We start from the raw sequence: 23924 nt of genomic DNA on the forward strand, positions 1-23924 counted from the left end.
ATAGGGATCTGAATGGCATGTTGCTCTTCTATCACTCTATCATGATAGGGATCAGAAATCGCATTTTGCTCTTCTGTCACTCTATCAGGATAGGGATCTGAATGGCAGGATGCTCTTCTGTCACTCTATCAGGATAGGGATCTGAATGGCATGTTGCTCTTCTGTCACTCTATCAGGATAGGGATTTGAATGGCATGTTGCTCTTCTGTCACTCTATCAGGATAGGGATCTGAATGGCAGGATGCTCTTCTGTCACTCTATCAGGATAGAGATCTGAATGGCCTGATGCTCTTCTGTCATTCTATCAGGATAGGGATGTGAATGGTCTGATGCTCTTCTGTCACTCTATCAGGATAGGGATCTGATTGGCCTGATGCTCTTCTGTCACTCTATCAGGATAGTTATCTGAATGGCATGTTGCTCTTCTGTCACTCTATCGGGATATGGATCTGAATGGCATGTTGCTCTTCTGTCACTCTATCGGGATATGGATCTGAATGGCATGTTGCTCTTCTGTCACTCTATCAGGATAGGGATCTGAATGGCCTGATGCTCTTCTGTCACTCTATCAGGATAGGGATCTGAATGGCCTCATGCTCTTCTGTCACTCTATCAGGATAGGGATCTGAATGGCCTGATGCTCCTCTGTCACTCTATCAGGATAGGGATCAGAAATCGCATGTTGCTCTTCTGTCACTCTAACAGGATAGGGATCTGAAAGACATGATGCTCTTCTGTCACTCCATCAGGATAGGGATCTGAATGGCCTGATGCTCTTCTGTCACTCTATCAGGATAGGGATCTGAATGGCCTGATGCTCTTATGTCACTCTATCAGGATAGGGATCTGAATGGCATGTTTCTCTTCTGTCACTCTATCAGGATAGGGATTTGAATGGCATGTTGCTCTTCTGTCACTCTATCAGGATAGGGATCTGAATGGCAGGATGCTCTTCTGTCACTCTATCGGGATAGGGATCTAAATGGCCTGATGCTCCTCTGTCACTCTATCAGGATAGGGATCTGAATGGCCTGATGCTCCTCTGTCACTCTATCATGATACGGATCTGAATGGCATGTTGCTCTTCTGTCACTCTATCAGGATAGGGATCTGAATGGCATGTTGCTCTTCTGTAACTCTATCAGGATAGGGATCTGAATGGCATGTTGCTCTTCTGTCACTCTATCAGGATAGGGATCTGAATGGCATGTTGCTCTTCTATCACTCTATCGGGATAGGGATCTGAATGGCATGTTGCTCTTCTGTCACTCTATCAGGATAGAGATCTGAATGGCAGGATGCTCTTCTGTCACTCTATCGGGATAGGGATCTGAATGGCATGTTGCTCTTCTGTCACTCTATCAGGATAGAGATCTGAATGGCAGGATGCTCTTCTGTCACTCTATCGGGATAGGGATCTGAATGGCCTGATGCTCCTCTGTCACTCTATCAGGATAGGGATCTGAATGGCATGTTGCTCTTCTGTCACTCTATTAGGATAGAGATCTGAATGGCGGGATGCTTTTCTGTCACTCTATCAGGATAGAGATCTGAATGGCAGGATGCTCTTCTGTCATTCTATCAGGATAGGGATCTGAATGGCATGCTGCTCTTCTGTCACTCTATCAGGATAGAGATCTGAATGGCAGGATGCTCTTCTGTCACTCTATCAGGATAGAGATCTGAATGGCCTGATGCTCCTCTGTCACTCTATCAGGATAGGGATCTGAATGGCAGGATGCTCTTCTGTCACTCTACCAGGATAGGGATCTGAATGGCATGTTGCTCTTCTATCACTCTATCGGGATAGGGATCTGAATGGCAGGATGCTCTTCTGTCACTCTATCAGGATAGGGATCTGACTGGCATGTTGCTCCTCTGTCACTCTATCATGATACGGATCTGAATGGCATGTTGCTCTTCTGTCACTCTATCAGGATAGGGATCTGAATGGCATGTTGCTCTTCTGTCACTCTATCAGGATAGGGATCTGAAATGGCATGTTGCTCTTCTGTCACTATATCAGAATAGGGATCTGAATGACATGTTGCTCTTCTATCACTCTATCATGATAGGGATCAGAAATCGCATTTTGCTCTTCTGTCACTCTATCAGGATAGGGATCTGAATGGCAGGATGCTCTTCTGTCACTCTATCAGGATAGGGATCTGAATGGCATGTTGCTCTTCTGTCACTCTATCAGGATAGGGACTTGAATGGCATGTTGCTCTTCTGTCACTCTATCAGGGTAGGGATCTGAATGGCAGGATGCTCTTCTGTCACTCTATCAGGATAGAGATCTGAATGGCCTGATGCTCTTCTGTCATTCTATCAGGATAGGGATGTGAATGGTCTGATGCTCTTCTGTCACTCTATCAGGATAGGGATCTGATTGGCCTGATGCTCTTCTGTCACTCTATCAGGATAGGGATCTGAATGGCATGTTGCTCTTCTGTCACTCTATCGGGATATGGATCTGAATGGCATGTTGCTCTTCTGTCACTCTATCGGGATATGGATCTGAATGGCATGTTGCTCTTCTGTCACTCTATCAGGATAGGGATCTGAATGGCCTGATGCTCTTCTGTCACTCTATCAGGATAGGGATCTGAATGGCCTGATGCTCTTCTGTCACTCTATCAGGATAGGGATCTGAATGGCCTGATGCTCCTCTGTCACTCTATCAGGATAGGGATCAGAAATCGCATGTTGCTCTTCTGTCACTCTAACAGGATAGGGATCTGAAAGGCATGATGCTCTTCTGTCACTCCATCAGGATAGGGATCTGAATGGCCTGATGCTCTTCTGTCACTCTATCAGGATAGGGATCTGAATGGCCTGATGCTCTTCTGTCACTCTATCAGGATAGGGATCTGAATGGCATGTTTCTCTTCTGTCACTCTATCAGGATAGAGATTTGAATGGCATGTTGCTCTTCTGTCACTCTATCAGGATAGGGATCTGAATGGCAGGATGCTCTTCTTTCACTCTATTGGGATAGGGATCTAAATGGCCTGATGCTCCTCTGTCACTCTATCAGGATAGGGATCTGAATGGCCTGATGCTCCTCTGTCACTCTATCATGATACGGATCTGAATGGCATGTTGCTCTTCTGTCACTCTATCAGGATAGGGATCTGAATGGCATGTTGCTCTTCTGTAACTCTATCAGGATAGGGATCTGAAAGGCATGTTGCTCTTCTATCACTCTATCGGGATAGGGACCTGAATGTCATGTTGCTCTTCTATCACTCTATCGGGATAGAGATCTGAATGGCAGGATGCTCTTCTGTCACTCTATCGGGATAGGGATCTGAATGGCCTGATGCTCCTCTGTCACTCTATCAGGATAGGGATCTGAATGGCATGTTGCTCTTCTGTCACTCTATTAGGATAGAGATCTGAATGGCGGGATGCTCTTCTGTCACTCTATCAGGATAGAGATCTGAATGGCAGGATGCTCTGCTGTCATTCTATCAGGATAGGGATCTGAATGGCATGTTGCTCTTCTGTCACTCTATCAGGATAGAGATCTGAATGGCAGGATGCTCTTCTGTCACTCTATCAGGATAGAGATCTGAATGGCATGTTGCTCTTCTGTCACTCTATCGGGATAGGGATCTGAATGGCCTGATGCTCCTCTGTCACTCTATCAGGATAGGGATCTGAATGGCAGGATGCTCTTCTGTCACTCTATCAGGATAGGGATCTGAATGGCATGTTGCTCTTCTATCACTCTATCGGGATAGGGATCTGAATGGCAGGATGCTCTTCTGTCACTCTATCAGGATAGGGATCTGAAATGGCCTGATGCTCTTCTGTCATTCTATCAGGATAGGGATGTGAATGGTCTGATGCTCTTCTGTCACTCTATCAGGATAGGGATCTGATTGGCCTGATGCTCTTCTGTCACTCTATCAGGATAGGGATCTGAATGGCATGTTGCTCTTCTGTCACTCTATCGGGATATGGATCTGAATGGCATGTTGCTCTTCTGTCACTCTATCGGGATATGGATCTGAATGGCATGTTGCTCTTCTGTCACTCTATCAGGATAGGGATCTGAATGGCCTGATGCTCTTCTGTCACTCTATCAGGATAGGGATCTGAATGGCCTGATGCTCTTCTGTCACTCTATCAGGATAGGGATCTGAATAACCTGATGCTCCTCTGTCACTCTATCAGGATAGGGATCAGAAATCGCATGTTGCTCTTCTGTCACTCTAACAGGATAGGGATCTGAAAGGCATGATGCTCTTCTGTCACTCCATCAGGATAGGGATCTGAATGGCCTGATGCTCTTCTGTCACTCTATCAGGATAGGGATCTGAATGGCCTGATGCTCTTCTGTCACTCTATCAGGATAGGGATCTGAATGGCATGTTTCTCTTCTGTCACTCTATCAGGATAGAGATTTGAATGGCATGTTGCTCTTCTGTCACTCTATCAGGATAGGGATCTGAATGGCAGGATGCTCTTCTTTCACTCTATTGGGATAGGGATCTAAATGGCCTGATGCTCCTCTGTCACTCTATCAGGATAGGGATCTGAATGGCCTGATGCTCCTCTGTCACTCTATCATGATACGGATCTGAATGGCATGTTGCTCTTCTGTCACTCTATCAGGATAGGGATCTGAATGGCATGTTGCTCTTCTGTAACTCTATCAGGATAGGGATCTGAAAGGCATGTTGCTCTTCTATCACTCTATCGGGATAGGGATCTGAATGTCATGTTGCTCTTCTATCACTCTATCGGGATAGAGATCTGAATGGCAGGATGCTCTTCTGTCACTCTATCGGGATAGGGATCTGAATGGCCTGATGCTCCTCTGTCACTCTATCAGGATAGGGATCTGAATGGCATGTTGCTCTTCTGTCACTCTATTAGGATAGAGATCTGAATGGCGGGATGCTCTTCTGTCACTCTATCAGGATAGAGATCTGAATGGCAGGATGCTCTGCTGTCATTCTATCAGGATAGGGATCTGAATGGCATGTTGCTCTTCTGTCACTCTATCAGGATAGAGATCTGAATGGCAGGATGCTCTTCTGTCACTCTATCAGGATAGAGATCTGAATGGCATGTTGCTCTTCTGTCACTCTATCGGGATAGGGATCTGAATGGCCTGATGCTCCTCTGTCACTCTATCAGGATAGGGATCTGAATGGCAGGATGCTCTTCTGTCACTCTATCAGGATAGGGATCTGAATGGCATGTTGCTCTTCTATCACTCTATCGGGATAGGGATCGGAATGGCAGGATGCTCTTCTGTCACTCTATCAGGATAGGGATCTGAAATGGCCTGATGCTCTTCTGTCACTCTATCAGGATAGGGATCTGAATGGCATGTTGCTCTTCTATCACTCTATCGGGATAGGGATCTGAATGCCATGTTGCTCTTCTGTCACTCTATCAGGATAGGGATCTGAATGGCCTGATGCTCCTCTGTCACTCTATCATGATACGGATCTGAATGGCATGTTGCTCTTCTGTCACTCTATCAGGATAGGGATCTGAATGGCATGTTGCTCTTCTGTAACTCTATCAGGATAGGGATCTGAATGGCATGTTGCTCTTCTATCACTCTATCAGGATAGGGATCTGAATGGCCTGATGCTCCTCTGTCACTCTATCATGATACGGATCTGAATGGCATGTTGCTCTTCTGTCACTCTATCAGGATAGGGATCTGAATGGCATGTTGCTCTTCTGTAACTCTATCAGGATAGGGATCTGAATGGCATGTTGCTCTTCTATCACTCTATCGGGATAGGGATCTGAATGGCATGTTGCTCTTCTGTCACTCTATCAGGATAGAGATCTGAATGGCAGGATGCTTTTCTGTCACTCTATCAGGATAGAGATCTGAATGGCAGGATGCTCTTCTGTCACTCTATCAGGATAGGGATCTGAATGGCATGTTGCTCTTCTATCACTCTATCGGGATAGGGATCTGAATGGCATGTTGCTCTTCTGTCACTCTATCAGGATAGAGATCTGAATGGCAGGATGCTCTTCTGTCACTCTATCGAGATAGGGATCTGAATGGCATGTTGCTCTTCTATCACTCTATCGGGATAGGGATCTGAATGGCATATTGCTCTTCTGTCACTCTATCAGGATAGAGATCTGAATGGCAGGATGCTCTTCTGTCACTCTATCGAGATAGGGATCTGAATGGCATGTTGCTCTTCTGTCACTCTATCAGGATAGAGATCTGAATGGCAGGATGCTCTTCTGTCACTCTATCGGGATAGGGATCTGAATGGCCTGATGCTCCTCTGTCACTCTATCAGGATAGGGATCTGAATGGCCTGATGCTCCTCTGTCACTCTATCATGATACGGATCTGAATGGCATGTTGCTCTTCTGTCACTCTATCAGGATGGGAATCTGAATGGCAGGATGCTCCTCAGTCACTCTATCATGATACGGATCTGAAATGGCATGTTGCTCTTCTGTTACTCTATCGGGATAGGGATCTGAATGGCCTGGTGCTCTTCTGTCACTCTATCAGGATAGAGATCTGAATGGCAGAATGCTCTTCTGTCACTCTATCAGGATAGGGATCTGTATGGCATGTTGCTCTTCTGTCACTCTATCAGGATAGAGATCTGAATGGCAGGATGCTCTTCTGTCACTCTATCGGGATATGGATCTGAATGGCCTGATGCTCTTCTGTCACTCTATCATGATACGGATCTGAATGGCATGTTGCTCTTCTGTCACTCTATCAGGATAGGGATCTGAATGGCCTGATGCTCCTCTGTCACTCTATCATGATACGGATCTGAATGGCATGTTGCTCTTCTGTCACTCTATCAGGATAGGGATCTGAATGGCATGTTGCTCTTCTGTCACTCTATCAGGATAGGGATCTGAAATGGCATGTTGCTCTTCTGTCACTATATCAGAATAGGGATCTGAATGGCATGTTGCTCTTCTATCACTCTATCATGATAGGGATCAGAAATCGCATGTTGCTCTTCTGTCACTCTATCAGGATAGGGATCTGAATGGCCTGATGCTCTTCTTTCACTCTATCAGGATATGGATCTGAATGGCCTGATGCTCTTCTGTCCCTCTATCAGGATAGGGATCTGAATGGCCTGATGTTCTTCTGTCACTCCATCAGGATAGGGATTTGAATGGCCTGATGCTCTTCTGTCACTCTATCAGGATAGGGATCTGAATGGCATGTTGCTCTTCTGTCACTCTATCAGGATAGGGATTTGAATGGCATGTTGCTCTTCTGTCACTCTATCAGGATAGGGATCTGAATGGCAGGATGCTCTTCTGTCACTCTATCAGGATAGAGATCTGAATGGCCTGATGCTCTTCTGTCATTCTATCAGGATAGGGATGTGAATGGCCTGATGCTCTTCTGTCACTCTATCAGGATAGGGATCTGATTGTCCTGATGCTCTTCTGTCACTCTATCAGGATAGGGATCTGAATGGCATGTTGCTCTTCTGTCACTCTATCGGGATATGGATCTGAATGGCATGTTGCTCTTCTGTCACTCTATCGGGATATGGATCTGAATGGCATGTTGCTCTTCTGTCACTCTATCAGGATAGGGATCTGAATGGCCTGATGCTCTTCTGTCACTCTATCAGGATAGGGATCTGAATGGCCTCATGCTCTTCTGTCACTCTATCAGGATAGGGATCTGAATGGCCTGATGCTCCTCTGTCACTCTATCAGGATAGGGATCAGAAATCGCATGTTGCTCTTCTGTCACTCTAACAGGATAGGGATCTGAAAGACATGATGCTCTTCTGTCACTCCATCAGGATAGGGATCTGAATGGCCTGATGCTCTTCTGTCACTCTATCAGGATAGGGATCTGAATGGCCTGATGCTCTTCTGTCACTCTATCAGGATAGGGATCTGAATGGCATGTTTCTCTTCTGTCACTCTATCAGGATAGGGATTTGAATGGCATGTTGCTCTTCTGTCACTCTATCAGGATAGGGATCTGAATGGCATGCTGCTCTTCTGTCACTCTATCAGGATAGAGATCTGAATGGCAGGATGCTCTTCTGTCACTCTATCAGGATAGAGATCTGAATGGCATGCTGCTCTTCTGTCACTCTATCAGGATAGAGATCTGAATGGCAGGATGCTCTTCTGTCACTCTATCAGGATAGAGATCTGAATGGCATGTTGCTCTTCTGTCACTCTATCGGGATAGGGATCTGAATGGCCTGATGCTCCTCTGTCACTCTATCAGGATAGAGATCTGAATGGCATGTTGCTCTTCTGTCACTCTATCGGGATAGGGATCTGAATGGCCTGATGCTCCTCTGTCACTCTATCAGGATAGGGATCTGAATGGCAGGATGCTCTTCTGTCACTCTATCAGGATAGGGATCTGAATGGCATGTTGCTCTTCTATCACTCTATCGGGATAGGGATCTGAATGGCAGGATGCTCTTCTGTCACTCTATCAGGATAGGGATCTGACTGGCATGTTGCTCCTCTGTCACTCTATCATGATACGGATCTGAATGGCATGTTGCTCTTCTGTCACTCTATCAGGATAGGGATCTGAATGGCATGTTGCTCTTCTGTCACTCTATCAGGATAGGGATCTGAAATGGCATGTTGCTCTTCTGTCACTATATTAGAATAGGGATCTGAATGGCATGTTGCTCTTCTATCACTCTATCATGATAGGGATCAGAAATCGCATTTTGCTCTTCTGTCACTCTATCAGGATAGGGATCTGAATGGCAGGATGCTCTTCTGTCACTCTATCAGGATAGGGATCTGAATGGCATGTTGCTCTTCTGTCACTCTATCAGGATAGGGATTTGAATGGCATGTTGCTCTTCTGTCACTCTATCAGGATAGGGATCTGAATGGCAGGATGCTCTTCTGTCACTCTATCAGGATAGAGATCTGAATGGCCTGATGCTCTTCTGTCACTCTATCAGGATAGGGATCTGAATGGCAGGATGCTCTTCTGTCACTCTATCAGGATAGGGATCTGAATGGCATGTTGCTCTTCTATCACTCTATCGGGATAGGGATCTGAATGGCAGGATGCTCTTCTGTCACTCTATCAGGATAGGGATCTGACTGGCATGTTGCTCCTCTGTCACTCTATCATGATACGGATCTGAATGGCATGTTGCTCTTCTGTCACTCTATCAGGATAGGGATCTGAATGGCATGTTGTTCTTCTGTCACTCTATCAGGATAGGGATCTGAAATGGCATGTTGCTCTTCTGTCACTATATCAGAATAGGGATCTGAATGGCATGTTGCTCTTCTATCACTCTATCATGATAGGGATCAGAAATCGCATTTTGCTCTTCTGTCACTCTATCAGGATAGGGATCTGAATGGCAGGATGCTCTTCTGTCACTCTATCAGGATAGGGATCTGAATGGCATGTTGCTCTTCTGTCACTCTATCAGGATAGGGATTTGAATGGCATGTTGCTCTTCTGTCACTCTATCAGGATAGGGATCTGAATGGCAGGATGCTCTTCTGTCACTCTATCAGGATAGAGATCTGAATGGCCTGATGCTCTTCTGTCATTCTATCAGGATAGGGATGTGAATGGTCTGATGCTCTTCTGTCACTCTATCAGGATAGGGATCTGATTGGCCTGATGCTCTTCTGTCACTCTATCAGGATAGGGATCTGAATGGCATGTTGCTCTTCTGTCACTCTATCGGGATATGGATCTGAATGGCATGTTGCTCTTCTGTCACTCTATCGGGATATGGATCTGAATGGCATGTTGCTCTTCTGTCACTCTATCAGGATAGGGATCTGAATGGCCTGATGCTCTTCTGTCACTCTATCAGGATAGGGATCTGAATGGCCTGATGCTCTTCTGTCACTCTATCAGGATAGGGATCTGAATGGCCTGATGCTCCTCTGTCACTCTATCAGGATAGGGATCAGAAATCGCATGTTGCTCTTCTGTCACTCTAACAGGATAGGGATCTGAAAGGCATGATGCTCTTCTGTCACTCCATCAGGATAGGGATCTGAATGGCCTGATGCTCTTCTGTCACTCTATCAGGATAGGGATCTGAATGGCCTGATGCTCTTCTGTCACTCTATCAGGATAGGGATCTGAATGGCATGTTTCTCTTCTGTCACTCTATCAGGATAGAGATTTGAATGGCATGTTGCTCTTCTGTCACTCTATCAGGATAGGGATCTGAATGGCAGGATGCTCTTCTTTCACTCTATTGGGATAGGGATCTAAATGGCCTGATGCTCCTCTGTCACTCTATCAGGATAGGGATCTGAATGGCCTGATGCTCCTCTGTCACTCTATCATGATACGGATCTGAATGGCAGGATGCTCTTCTGTCACTCTATCGAGATAGGGATCTGAATGGCATGTTGCTCTTCTGTCACTCTATCAGGATAGAGATCTGAATGGCAGGATGCTCTTCTGTCACTCTATCGGGATAGGGATCTGAATGGCCTGATGCTCCTCTGTCACTCTATCAGGATAGGGATCTGAATGGCCTGATGCTCCTCTGTCACTCTATCATGATACGGATCTGAATGGCATGTTGCTCTTCTGTCACTCTATCAGGATGGGAATCTGAATGGCAGGATGCTCCTCAGTCACTCTATCATGATACGGATCTGAAATGGCATGTTGCTCTTCTGTTACTCTATCGGGATAGGGATCTGAATGGCCTGGTGCTCTTCTGTCACTCTATCAGGATAGAGATCTGAATGGCAGAATGCTCTTCTGTCACTCTATCAGGATAGGGATCTGTATGGCATGTTGCTCTTCTGTCACTCTATCAGGATAGAGATCTGAATGGCAGGATGCTCTTCTGTCACTCTATCGGGATATGGATCTGAATGGCCTGATGCTCTTCTGTCACTCTATCAGTATAGGGATTTGAATGGCCTGATGCTCCTCTGTCACTCTATCATGATACGGATCTGAATGGCATGTTGCTCTTCTGTCACTCTATCAGGATAGGGATCTGAATGGCATGTTGCTCTTCTGTCACTCTATCAGGATAGGGATCTGAAATGGCATGTTGCTCTTCTGTCACTATATCAGAATAGGGATCTGAATGGCATGTTGCTCTTCTATCACTCTATCATGATAGGGATCAGAAATCGCATGTTGCTCTTCTGTCACTCTATCAGGATAGGGATCTGAATGGCCTGATGCTCTTCTTTCACTCTATCAGGATATGGATCTGAATGGCCTGATGCTCTTCTGTCCCTCTATCAGGATAGGGATCTGAATGGCCTGATGTTCTTCTGTCACTCCATCAGGATAGGGATTTGAATGGCCTGATGCTCTTCTGTCACTCTATCAGGATAGGGATCTGAATGGCATGTTGCTCTTCTGTAACTCTATCAGGATAGGGATTTGAATGGCATGTTGCTCTTCTGTCACTCTATCAGGATAGGGATCTGAATGGCAGGATGCTCTTCTGTCACTCTATCAGGATAGAGATCTGAATGGCCTGATGCTCTTCTGTCATTCTATCAGGATAGGGATGTGAATGGCCTGATGCTCTTCTGTCACTCTATCAGGATAGGGATCTGATTGGCCTGATGCTCTTCTGTCACTCTATCAGGATAGGGATCTGAATGGCATGTTGCTCTTCTGTCACTCTATCGGGATATGGATCTGAATGGCATGTTGCTCTTCTGTCACTCTATCGGGATATGGATCTGAATGGCATGTTGCTCTTCTGTCACTCTATCAGGATAGGGATCTGAATGGCCTGATGCTCTTCTGTCACTCTATCAGGATAGGGATCTGAATGGCCTCATGCTCTTCTGTCACTCTATCAGGATAGGGATCTGAATGGCCTGATGCTCCTCTGTCACTCTATCAGGATAGGGATCAGAAATCGCATGTTGCTCTTCTGTCACTCTAACAGGATAGGGATCTGAAAGACATGATGCTCTTCTGTCACTCCATCAGGATAGGGATCTGAATGGCCTGATGCTCTTCTGTCACTCTATCAGGATAGGGATCTGAATGGCCTGATGCTCTTCTGTCACTCTATCAGGATAGGGATCTGAATGGCATGTTTCTCTTCTGTCACTCTATCAGGATAGGGATTTGAATGGCATGTTGCTCTTCTGTCACTCTATCAGGATAGGGATCTGAATGGCATGCTGCTCTTCTGTCACTCTATCAGGATAGAGATCTGAATGGCAGGATGCTCTTCTGTCACTCTATCAGGATAGAGATCTGAATGGCATGCTGCTCTTCTGTCACTCTATCAGGATAGAGATCTGAATGGCAGGATGCTCTTCTGTCACTCTATCAGGATAGAGATCTGAATGGCATGTTGCTCTTCTGTCACTCTATCGGGATAGGGATCTGAATGGCCTGATGCTCCTCTGTCACTCTATCAGGATAGAGATCTGAATGGCATGTTGCTCTTCTGTCACTCTATCGGGATAGGGATCTGAATGGCCTGATGCTCCTCTGTCACTCTATCAGGATAGGGATCTGAATGGCATGTTGCTCTTCTATCACTCTATCGGGATAGGGATCTGAATGGCAGGATGCTCTTCTGTCACTCTATCAGGATAGGGATCTGACTGGCATGTTGCTCCTCTGTCACTCTATCATGATACGGATCTGAATGGCATGTTGCTCTTCTGTCACTCTATCAGGATAGGGATCTGAATGGCATGTTGCTCTTCTGTCACTCTATCAGGATAGGGATCTGAAATGGCATGTTGCTCTTCTGTCACTATATTAGAATAGGGATCTGAATGGCATGTTGCTCTTCTATCACTCTATCATGATAGGGATCAGAAATCGCATTTTGCTCTTCTGTCACTCTATCAGGATAGGGATCTGAATGGCAGGATGCTCTTCTGTCACTCTATCAGGATAGGGATCTGAATGGCATGTTGCTCTTCTGTCACTCTATCAGGATAGGGATTTGAATGGCATGTTGCTCTTCTGTCACTCTATCAGGATAGGGATCTGAATGGCAGGATGCTCTTCTGTCACTCTATCAGGATAGAGATCTGAATGGCCTGATGCTCTTCTGTCACTCTATCAGGATAGGGATCTGAATGGCAGGATGCTCTTCTGTCACTCTATCAGGATAGGGATCTGAATGGCATGTTGCTCTTCTATCACTCTATCGGGATAGGGATCTGAATGGCAGGATGCTCTTCTGTCACTCTATCAGGATAGGGATCTGACTGGCATGTTGCTCCTCTGTCACTCTATCATGATACGGATCTGAATGGCATGTTGCTCTTCTGTCACTCTATCAGGATAGGGATCTGAATGGCATGTTGTTCTTCTGTCACTCTATCAGGATAGGGATCTGAAATGGCATGTTGCTCTTCTGTCACTATATCAGAATAGGGATCTGAATGGCATGTTGCTCTTCTATCACTCTATCATGATAGGGATCAGAAATCGCATTTTGCTCTTCTGTCACTCTATCAGGATAGGGATCTGAATGGCAGGATGCTCTTCTGTCACTCTATCAGGATAGGGATCTGAATGGCATGTTGCTCTTCTGTCACTCTATCAGGATAGGGATTTGAATGGCATGTTGCTCTTCTGTCACTCTATCAGGATAGGGATCTGAATGGCAGGATGCTCTTCTGTCACTCTATCAGGATAGAGATCTGAATGGCCTGATGCTCTTCTGTCATTCTATCAGGATAGGGATGTGAATGGTCTGATGCTCTTCTGTCACTCTATCAGGATAGGGATCTGATTGGCCTGATGCTCTTCTGTCACTCTATCAGGATAGGGATCTGAATGGCATGTTGCTCTTCTGTCACTCTATCGGGATATGGATCTGAATGGCATGTTGCTCTTCTGTCACTCTATCGGGATATGGATCTGAATGGCATGTTGCTCTTCTGTCACTCTATCAGGATAGGGATCTGAATGGCCTGATGCTCTTCTGTCACTCTATCAGGATAGGGATCTGAATGGCCTGATGCTCTTCTGTCACTCTATCAGGATAGGGATCTGAATGGCCTGATGCTCCTCTGTCACTCTATCAGGATAGGGATCAGAAATCGCATGTTGCTCTTCTGTCACTCTAACAGGATAGGGATCTGAAAGGCATGATGCTCTTCTGTCACTCCATCAGGATAGGGATCTGAATGGCCTGATGCTCTTCTGTCACTCTATCAGGATAGGGATCTGAATGGCCTGATGCTCTTCTGTCACTCTATCAGGATAGGGATCTGAATGGCATGTTTCTCTTCTGTCACTCTATCAGGATAGAGATTTGAATGGCATGTTGCTCTTCTGTCACTCTATCAGGATAGGGATCTGAATGGCAGGATGCTCTTCTTTCACTCTATTGGGATAGGGATCTAAATGGCCTGATGCTCCTCTGTCACTCTATCAGGATAGGGATCTGAATGGCCTGATGCTCCTCTGTCACTCTATCATGATACGGATCTGAATGGCATGTTGCTCTTCTGTCACTCTATCAGGATAGGGATCTGAATGGCATGTTGCTCTTCTGTAACTCTATCAGGATAGGGATCTGAAAGGCATGTTGCTCTTCTATCACTCTATCGGGATAGGGATCTGAATGTCATGTTGCTCTTCTATCACTCTATCGGGATAGAGATCTGAATGGCAGGATGCTCTTCTGTCACTCTATCGGGATAGGGATCTGAATGGCCTGATGCTCCTCTGTCACTCTATCAGGATAGGGATCTGAATGGCATGTTGCTCTTCTGTCACTCTATTAGGATACAGATCTGAATGGCGGGATGCTCTTCTGTCACTCTATCAGGATAGAGATCTGAATGGCAGGATGCTCTGCTGTCATTCTATCAGGATAGGGATCTGAATGGCATGTTGCTCTTCTGTCACTCTATCAGGATAGAGATCTGAATGGCAGGATGCTCTTCTGTCACTCTATCAGGATAGAGATCTGAATGGCATGTTGCTCTTCTGTCACTCTATCGGGATAGGGATCTGAATGGCCTGATGCTCCTCTGTCACTCTATCAGGATAGGGATCTGAATGGCAGGATGCTCTTCTGTCACTCTATCAGGATAGGGATCTGAATGGCATGTTGCTCTTCTATCACTCTATCGTGATAGGGATCGGAATGGCAGGATGCTCTTCTGTCACTCTATCAGGATAGGGATCTGAAATGGGCTGATGCTCTTCTGTCACTCTATCAGGATAGGGATCTGAATGGCATGTTGCTCTTCTATCACTCTATTGGGATAGGGATCTGAATGGCAGGATGCTCTTCTGTCACTCTATCAGGATAGGGATCTGAATGCCATGTTGCTCTTCTGTCACTCTATCAGGATAGGGATCTGAATGGCCTGATGCTCCTCTGTCACTCTATCATGATACGGATCTGAATGGCATGTTGCTCTTCTGTCACTCTATCAGGATAGGGATCTGAATGGCATGTTGCTCTTCTGTAACTCTATCAGGATAGGGATCTGAATGGCATGTTGCTCTTCTATCACTCTATCAGGATATGGATCTGAATGGCCTGATGCTCCTCTGTCACTCTATCATGATACGGATCTGAATGGCATGTTGCTCTTCTGTCACTCTATCAGGATAGGGATCTGAATGGCATGTTGCTCTTCTATCACTCTATCGGGATAGGGATCTGAATGGCATGTTGCTCTTCTGTCACTCTATCAGGATAGAGATCTGAATGGCAGGATGCTTTTCTGTCACTCTATCAGGATAGAGATCTGAATGGCAGGATGCTCTTATGTCACTCTATCAGGATAGGGATCTGAATGGCATGTTGCTCTTCTATCACTCTATCGGGATAGGGATCTGAATGGCATGTTGCTCTTCTGTCACTCTATCAGGATAGGGATCTGAATGGCATGTTGCTCTTCTGTCACTCTATCAGGATAGGGATCTGAAATGGCATGTTGCTCTTCTGTCACTATATCAGAATAGGGATCTGAATGGCATGTTGCTCTTCTATCACTCTATCATGATAGGGATCAGAAATCGCATGTTGCTCTTCTGTCACTCTATCAGGATAGGGATCTGAATGGCCTGATGCTCTTCTTTCACTCTATCAGGATATGGATCTGAATGGCCTGATGCTCTTCTGTCCCTCTATCAGGATAGGGATCTGAATGGCCTGATGTTCTTCTGTCACTCCATCAGGATAGGGATTTGAATGGCCTGATGCTCTTCTGTCACTCTATCAGGATAGGGATCTGAATGGCATGTTGCTCTTCTGTCACTCTATCAGGATAGGGATTTGAATGGCATGTTGCTCTTCTGTCACTCTATCAGGATAGGGATCTGAATGGCAGGATGCTCTTCTGTCACTCTATCAGGATAGAGATCTGAATGGCCTGATGCTCTTCTGTCATTCTATCAGGATAGGGATGTGAATGGCCTGATGCTCTTCTGTCACTCTATCAGGATAGGGATCTGATTGGCCTGATGCTCTTCTGTCACTCTATCAGGATAGGGATCTGAATGGCATGTTGCTCTTCTGTCACTCTATCGGGATATGGATCTGAATGGCATGTTGCTCTTCTGTCACTCTATCGGGATATGGATCTGAATGGCATGTTGCTCTTCTGTCACTCTATCAGGATAGGGATCTGAATGGCCTGATGCTCTTCTGTCACTCTATCAGGATAGGGATCTGAATGGCCTCATGCTCTTCTGTCACTCTATCAGGATAGGGATCTGAATGGCCTGATGCTCCTCTGTCACTCTATCAGGATAGGGATCAGAAATCGCATGTTGCTCTTCTGTCACTCTAACAGGATAGGGATCTGAAAGACATGATGCTCTTCTGTCACTCCATCAGGATAGGGATCTGAATGGCCTGATGCTCTTCTGTCACTCTATCAGGATAGGGATCTGAATGGCCTGATGCTCTTCTGTCACTCTATCAGGATAGGGATCTGAATGGCATGTTTCTCTTCTGTCACTCTATCAGGATAGGGATTTGAATGGCATGTTGCTCTTCTGTCACTCTATCAGGATAGGGATCTGAATGGCATGCTGCTCTTCTGTCACTCTATCAGGATAGAGATCTGAATGGCAGGATGCTCTTCTGTCACTCTATCAGGATAGAGATCTGAATGGCATGTTGCCCTTCTGTCACTCTATCGGGATAGGGATCTGAATGGCCTGATGCTCCTCTGTCACTCTATCAGGATAGGGATCTGAATGGCAGGATGCTCTTCTGTCACTCTATCAGGATAGGGATCTGAATGGCATGTTGCTCTTCTATCACTCTATCGGGATAGGGATCTGAATGGCAGGATGCTCTTCTGTCACTCTATCAGGATAGGGATCTGAATGGCATGCTGCTCTTCTGTCACTCTATCAGGATAGAGATCTGAATGGCAGGATGCTCTTCTGTCACTCTATCAGGATAGAGATCTGAATGGCATGTTGCTCTTCTGTCACTCTATCGGGATAGGGATCTGAATGGCCTGATGCTCCTCTGTCACTCTATCAGGATAGGGATCTGAATGGCAGGATGCTCTTCTGTCACTCTATCAGGATAGGGATCTGAATGGCATGTTGCTCTTCTATCACTCTATCGGGATAGGGATCTGAATGGCAGGATGCTCTTCTGTCACTCTATCAGGATAGGGATCTGACTGGCATGTTGCTCCTCTGTCACTCTATCATGATACGGATCTGAATGGCATGTTGCTCTTCTGTCACTCTATCAGGATAGGGATCTGAATGGCATGTTGCTCTTCTGTCACTCTATCAGGATAGGGATCTGAAATGGCATGTTGCTCTTCTGTCACTATATTAGAATAGGGATCTGAATGGCATGTTGCTCTTCTATCACTCTATCATGATAGGGATCAGAAATCGCATTTTGCTCTTCTGTCACTCTATCAGGATAGGGATCTGAATGGCAGGATGCTCTTCTGTCACTCTATCAGGATAGAGATCTGAATGGCCTGATGCTCTTCTGTCACTCTATCAGGATAGGGATCTGAATGGCAGGATGCTCTTCTGTCACTCTATCAGGATAGGGATCTGAATGGCATGTTGCTCTTCTATCACTCTATCGGGATAGGGATCTGAATGGCAGGATGCTCTTCTGTCACTCTATCAGGATAGGGATCTGACTGGCATGTTGCTCCTCTGTCACTCTATCATGATACGGATCTGAATGGCATGTTGCTCTTCTGTCACTCTATCAGGATAGGGATCTGAATGGCATGTTGTTCTTCTGTCACTCTATCAGGATAGGGATCTGAAATGGCATGTTGCTCTTCTGTCACTATATCAGAATAGGGATCTGAATGGCATGTTGCTCTTCTATCACTCTATCATGATAGGGATCAGAAATCGCATTTTGCTCTTCTGTCACTCTATCAGGATAGGGATCTGAATGGCAGGATGCTCTTCTGTCACTCTATCAGGATAGGGATCTGAATGGCATGTTGCTCTTCTGTCACTCTATCAGGATAGGGATTTGAATGGCATGTTGCTCTTCTGTCACTCTATCAGGATAGGGATCTGAATGGCAGGATGCTCTTCTGTCACTCTATCAGGATAGAGATCTGAATGGCCTGATGCTCTTCTGTCATTCTATCAGGATAGGGATGTGAATGGTCTGATGCTCTTCTGTCACTCTATCAGGATAGGGATCTGATTGGCCTGATGCTCTTCTGTCACTCTATCAGGATAGGGATCTGAATGGCATGTTGCTCTTCTGTCACTCTATCGGGATATGGATCTGAATGGCATGTTGCTCTTCTGTCACTCTATCGGGATATGGATCTGAATGGCATGTTGCTCTTCTGTCACTCTATCAGGATAGGGATCTGAATGGCCTGATGCTCTTCTGTCACTCTATCAGGATAGGGATCTGAATGGCCTGATGCTCTTCTGTCACTCTATCAGGATAGGGATCTGAATGGCCTGATGCTCCTCTGTCACTCTATCAGGATAGGGATCAGAAATCGCATGTTGCTCTTCTGTCACTCTAACAGGATAGGGATCTGAAAGGCATGATGCTCTTCTGTCACTCCATCAGGATAGGGATCTGAATGGCCTGATGCTCTTCTGTCACTCTATCAGGATAGGGATCTGAATGGCCTGATGCTCTTCTGTCACTCTATCAGGATAGGGATCTGAATGGCATGTTTCTCTTCTGTCACTCTATCAGGATAGAGATTTGAATGGCATGTTGCTCTTCTGTCACTCTATCAGGATAGGGATCTGAATGGCAGGATGCTCTTCTTTCACTCTATTGGGATAGGGATCTAAATGGCCTGATGCTCCTCTGTCACTCTATCAGGATAGGGATCTGAATGGCCTGATGCTCCTCTGTCACTCTATCATGATACGGATCTGAATGGCATGTTGCTCTTCTGTCACTCTATCAGGATAGGGATCTGAATGGCATGTTGCTCTTCTGTAACTCTATCAGGATAGGGATCTGAAAGGCATGTTGCTCTTCTATCACTCTATCGGGATAGGGATCTGAATGTCATGTTGCTCTTCTATCACTCTATCGGGATAGAGATCTGAATGGCAGGATGCTCTTCTGTCACTCTATCGGGATAGGGATCTGAATGGCCTGATGCTCCTCTGTCACTCTATCAGGATAGGGATCTGAATGGCATGTTGCTCTTCTGTCACTCTATTAGGATACAGATCTGAATGGCGGGATGCTCTTCTGTCACTCTATCAGGATAGAGATCTGAATGGCAGGATGCTCTGCTGTCATTCTATCAGGATAGGGATCTGAATGGCATGTTGCTCTTCTGTCACTCTATCAGGATAGAGATCTGAATGGCAGGATGCTCTTCTGTCACTCTATCAGGATAGAGATCTGAATGGCATGTTGCTCTTCTGTCACTCTATCGGGATAGGGATCTGAATGGCCTGATGCTCCTCTGTCACTCTATCAGGATAGGGATCTGAATGGCAGGATGCTCTTCTGTCACTCTATCAGGATAGGGATCTGAATGGCATGTTGCTCTTCTATCACTCTATCGGGATAGGGATCGGAATGGCAGGATGCTCTTCTGTCACTCTATCAGGATAGGGATCTGAAATGGCCTGATGCTCTTCTGTCACTCTATCAGGATAGGGATCTGAATGGCATGTTGCTCTTCTATCACTCTATTGGGATAGGGATCTGAATGGCAGGATGCTCTTCTGTCACTCTATCAGGATAGGGATCTGAATGCCATGTTGCTCTTCTGTCACTCTATCAGGATAGGGATCTGAATGGCCTGATGCTCCTCTGTCACTCTATCATGATACGGATCTGAATGGCATGTTGCTCTTCTGTCACTCTATCAGGATAGGGATCTGAATGGCATGTTGCTCTTCTGTAACTCTATCAGGATAGGGATCTGAATGGCATGTTGCTCTTCTATCACTCTATCAGGATATGGATCTGAATGGCCTGATGCTCCTCTGTCACTCTATCATGATACGGATCTGAATGGCATGTTGCTCTTCTGTCACTCTATCGGGATAGGGATCTGAATGGCATGTTGCTCTTCTATCACTCTATCGGGATAGGGATCTGAATGGCATGTTGCTCTTCTGTCACTCTATCAGGATAGAGATCTGAATGGCAGGATGCTTTTCTGTCACTCTATCAGGATAGAGATCTGAATGGCAGGATGCTCTTATGTCACTCTATCAGGATAGGGATCTGAATGGCATGTTGCTCTTCTATCACTCTATCGGGATAGGGATCTGAATGGCATGTTGCTCTTCTGTCACTCTATCAGGATAGAGATCTGAATGGCAGGATGCTCTTCTGTCACTCTATCGAGATAGGGATCTGAATGGCATGTTGCTCTTCTGTAACTCTATCAGGATAGGGATCTGAATGACATGTTGCTCTTCTATCACTCTATCGGGATAGGGATCTGAATGGCCTGGTGCTCTTCTGTCACTCTATCAGGATAGGGATCTGAATGGCCTGATGCTCCTCTGTCACTCTATCAGGATAGGGATCTGAATGGCATGTTGCTCTTCTGTCACTCTATCAGGATAGAGATCTGAATGGCGGGATGCTCTTCTGTCACTCTATCAGGATAGGGATCTGAATGGCATGTTGCTCTTCTGTCACTCTATCAGGATAGAGATCTGAATGGCAGGATGCTCGTCCGTCACTCTATCAGGATAGGGATCTGAATGGCATGCTGCTCTTCTGTCACTCTATCAGGATAGAGATCTGAATGGCAGGATGCTCTTCTGTCACTCTATCAGGATAGAGATCTGAATGGCATGTTGCTCTTCTGTCACTCTATCGGGATAGGGATCTGAATGGCCTGATGCTCCTCTGTCACTCTATCAGGATAGGGATCTGAATGGCAGGATGCTCTTCTGTCACTCTATCAGGATAGGGATCTGAATGGCATGTTGCTCTTCTATCACTCTATCGGGATAGGGATCTGAATGGCAGGATGCTTTTCTGTCACTCTATCAGGATAGGGATCTGACTGGCATGTTGCTCCTCTGTCACTCTATCATGATACGGATCTGAATGGCATGTTGCTCTTCTGTCACTCTATCAGGATAGGGATCTGAATGGCATGTTGCTCTTCTGTCACTCTATCAGGATAGGGATCTGAAATGGCATGTTGCTCTTCTGTCACTATATCAGAATAGGGATCTGAATGGCATGTTGCTCTTCTATCACTCTATCATGATAGGGATCAGAAATCGCATTTTGCTCTTCTGTCACTCTATCAGGATAGGGATCTGAATGGCCTGATGTTCTTCTGTCACTCCATCAGGATAGGGATTTGAATGGCCTGATGCTCCTCTGTCACTCTATCAGGATAGGGATCTGAATGGCATGTTTCTCTTCTGTCACTCTATCAGGATAGGGATTTGAATGGCATGTTGCTCTTCTGTCACTCTATCAGGATAGGGATCTGAATGGCAGGATGCTCTTCTGTCACTCTATCAGGATAGAGATCTGAATGGCCTGATGCTCTTCTGTCATTCTAACAGGATAGGGATGTGAATGGTCTGATGCTCTTCTGTCACTCTATCAGGATAGGGATCTGATTGGCCTGATGCTCTTCTGTCACTCTATCAGGATAGGGATCTGAATGGCATGTTGCTCTTCTGTCACTCTATCGGGATATGGATCTGAATGGCATGTTGCTCTTCTGTCACTCTATCGGGATATGGATCTGAATGGCATGTTACTCTTCTGTCACTCTATCAGGATAGGGATCTGAATGGCCTGATGCTCTTCTGTCACTCTATCAGGATAGGGATCTGAATGGCCTGATGCTCTTCTGTCACTCTATCAGGATAGGGATCTGAATGGCCTGATGCTCCTCTGTCACTCTATCAGGATAGGGATCAGAAATCGCATGTTGCTCTTCTGTCACTCTAACAGGATAGGGATCTGAAAGGCATGATGCTCTTCTGTCACTCCATCAGGATAGGGATCTGAATGGCCTGATGCTCTTCTGTCACTCTATCAGGATAGGGATCTGAATGGCCTGATGCTCTTCTGTCACTCTATCAGGATATGGATCTGAATGGCATGTTTCTCTTCTGTCACTCTATCAGGATAGAGATCTGAATGGCAGGATGCTCTTCTGTCACTCTATCGAGATAGGGATCTGAATGGCATGTTGCTCTTCTGTAACTCTATCAGGATAGGGATCTGAATGACATGTTGCTCTTCTATCACTCTATCGGGATAGGGATCTGAATGGCCTGGTGCTCTTCTGTCACTCTATCAGGATAGGGATCTGAATGGCCTGATGCTCCTCTGTCACTCTATCAGGATAGGGATCTGAATGGCATGTTGCTCTTCTGTCACTCTATCAGGATAGAGATCTGAATGGCGGGATGCTCTTCTGTCACTCTATCAGGATAGGGATCTGAATGGCATGTTGCTCTTCTGTCACTCTATCAGGATAGAGATCTGAATGGCAGGATGCTCTTCCGTCACTCTATCAGGATAGGGATCTGAATGGCATGCTGCTCTTCTGTCACTCTATCAGGATAGAGATCTGAATGGCAGGATGCTCTTCTGTCACTCTATCAGGATAGAGATCTGAATGGCATGTTGCTCTTCTGTCACTCTATCGGGATAGGGATCTGAATGGCCTGATGCTCCTCTGTCACTCTATCAGGATAGGGATCTGAATGGCAGGATGCTCTTCTGTCACTCTATCAGGATAGGGATCTGAATGGCATGTTGCTCTTCTATCACTCTATCGGGATAGGGATCTGAATGGCAGGATGCTTTTCTGTCACTCTATCAGGATAGGGATCTGACTGGCATGTTGCTCCTCTGTCACTCTATCATGATACGGATCTGAATGGCATGTTGCTCTTCTGTCACTCTATCAGGATAGGGATCTGAATGGCATGTTGCTCTTCTGTCACTCTATCAGGATAGGGATCTGAAATGGCATGTTGCTCTTCTGTCACTATATCAGAATAGGGATCTGAATGGCATGTTGCTCTTCTATCACTCTATCATGATAGGGATCAGAAATCGCATTTTGCTCTTCTGTCACTCTATCAGGATAGGGATCTGAATGGCCTGATGTTCTTCTGTCACTCCATCAGGATAGGGATTTGAATGGCCTGATGCTCCTCTGTCACTCTATCAGGATAGGGATCTGAATGGCATGTTGCTCTTCTGTCACTCTATCAGGATAGGGATTTGAATGGCATGTTGCTCTTCTGTCACTCTATCAGGATAGGGATCTGAATGGCAGGATGCTCTTCTGTCACTCTATCAGGATAGAGATCTGAATGGCCTGATGCTCTTCTGTCATTCTATCAGGATAGGGATGTGAATGGTCTGATGCTCTTCTGTCACTCTATCAGGATAGGGATCTGATTGGCCTGATGCTCTTCTGTCACTCTATCAGGATAGGGATCTGAATGGCATGTTGCTCTTCTGTCACTCTATCGGGATATGGATCTGAATGGCATGTTGCTCTTCTGTCAC

The sequence above is a fragment of the Ambystoma mexicanum genome, chromosome 8 (assembly GCF_040938575.1).
Source record: "Ambystoma mexicanum isolate Mex_15411 chromosome 8, UKY_AmexF1_1, whole genome shotgun sequence".
NCBI classification, from domain to species: Eukaryota; Metazoa; Chordata; class Amphibia; order Caudata; family Ambystomatidae; genus Ambystoma; species Ambystoma mexicanum.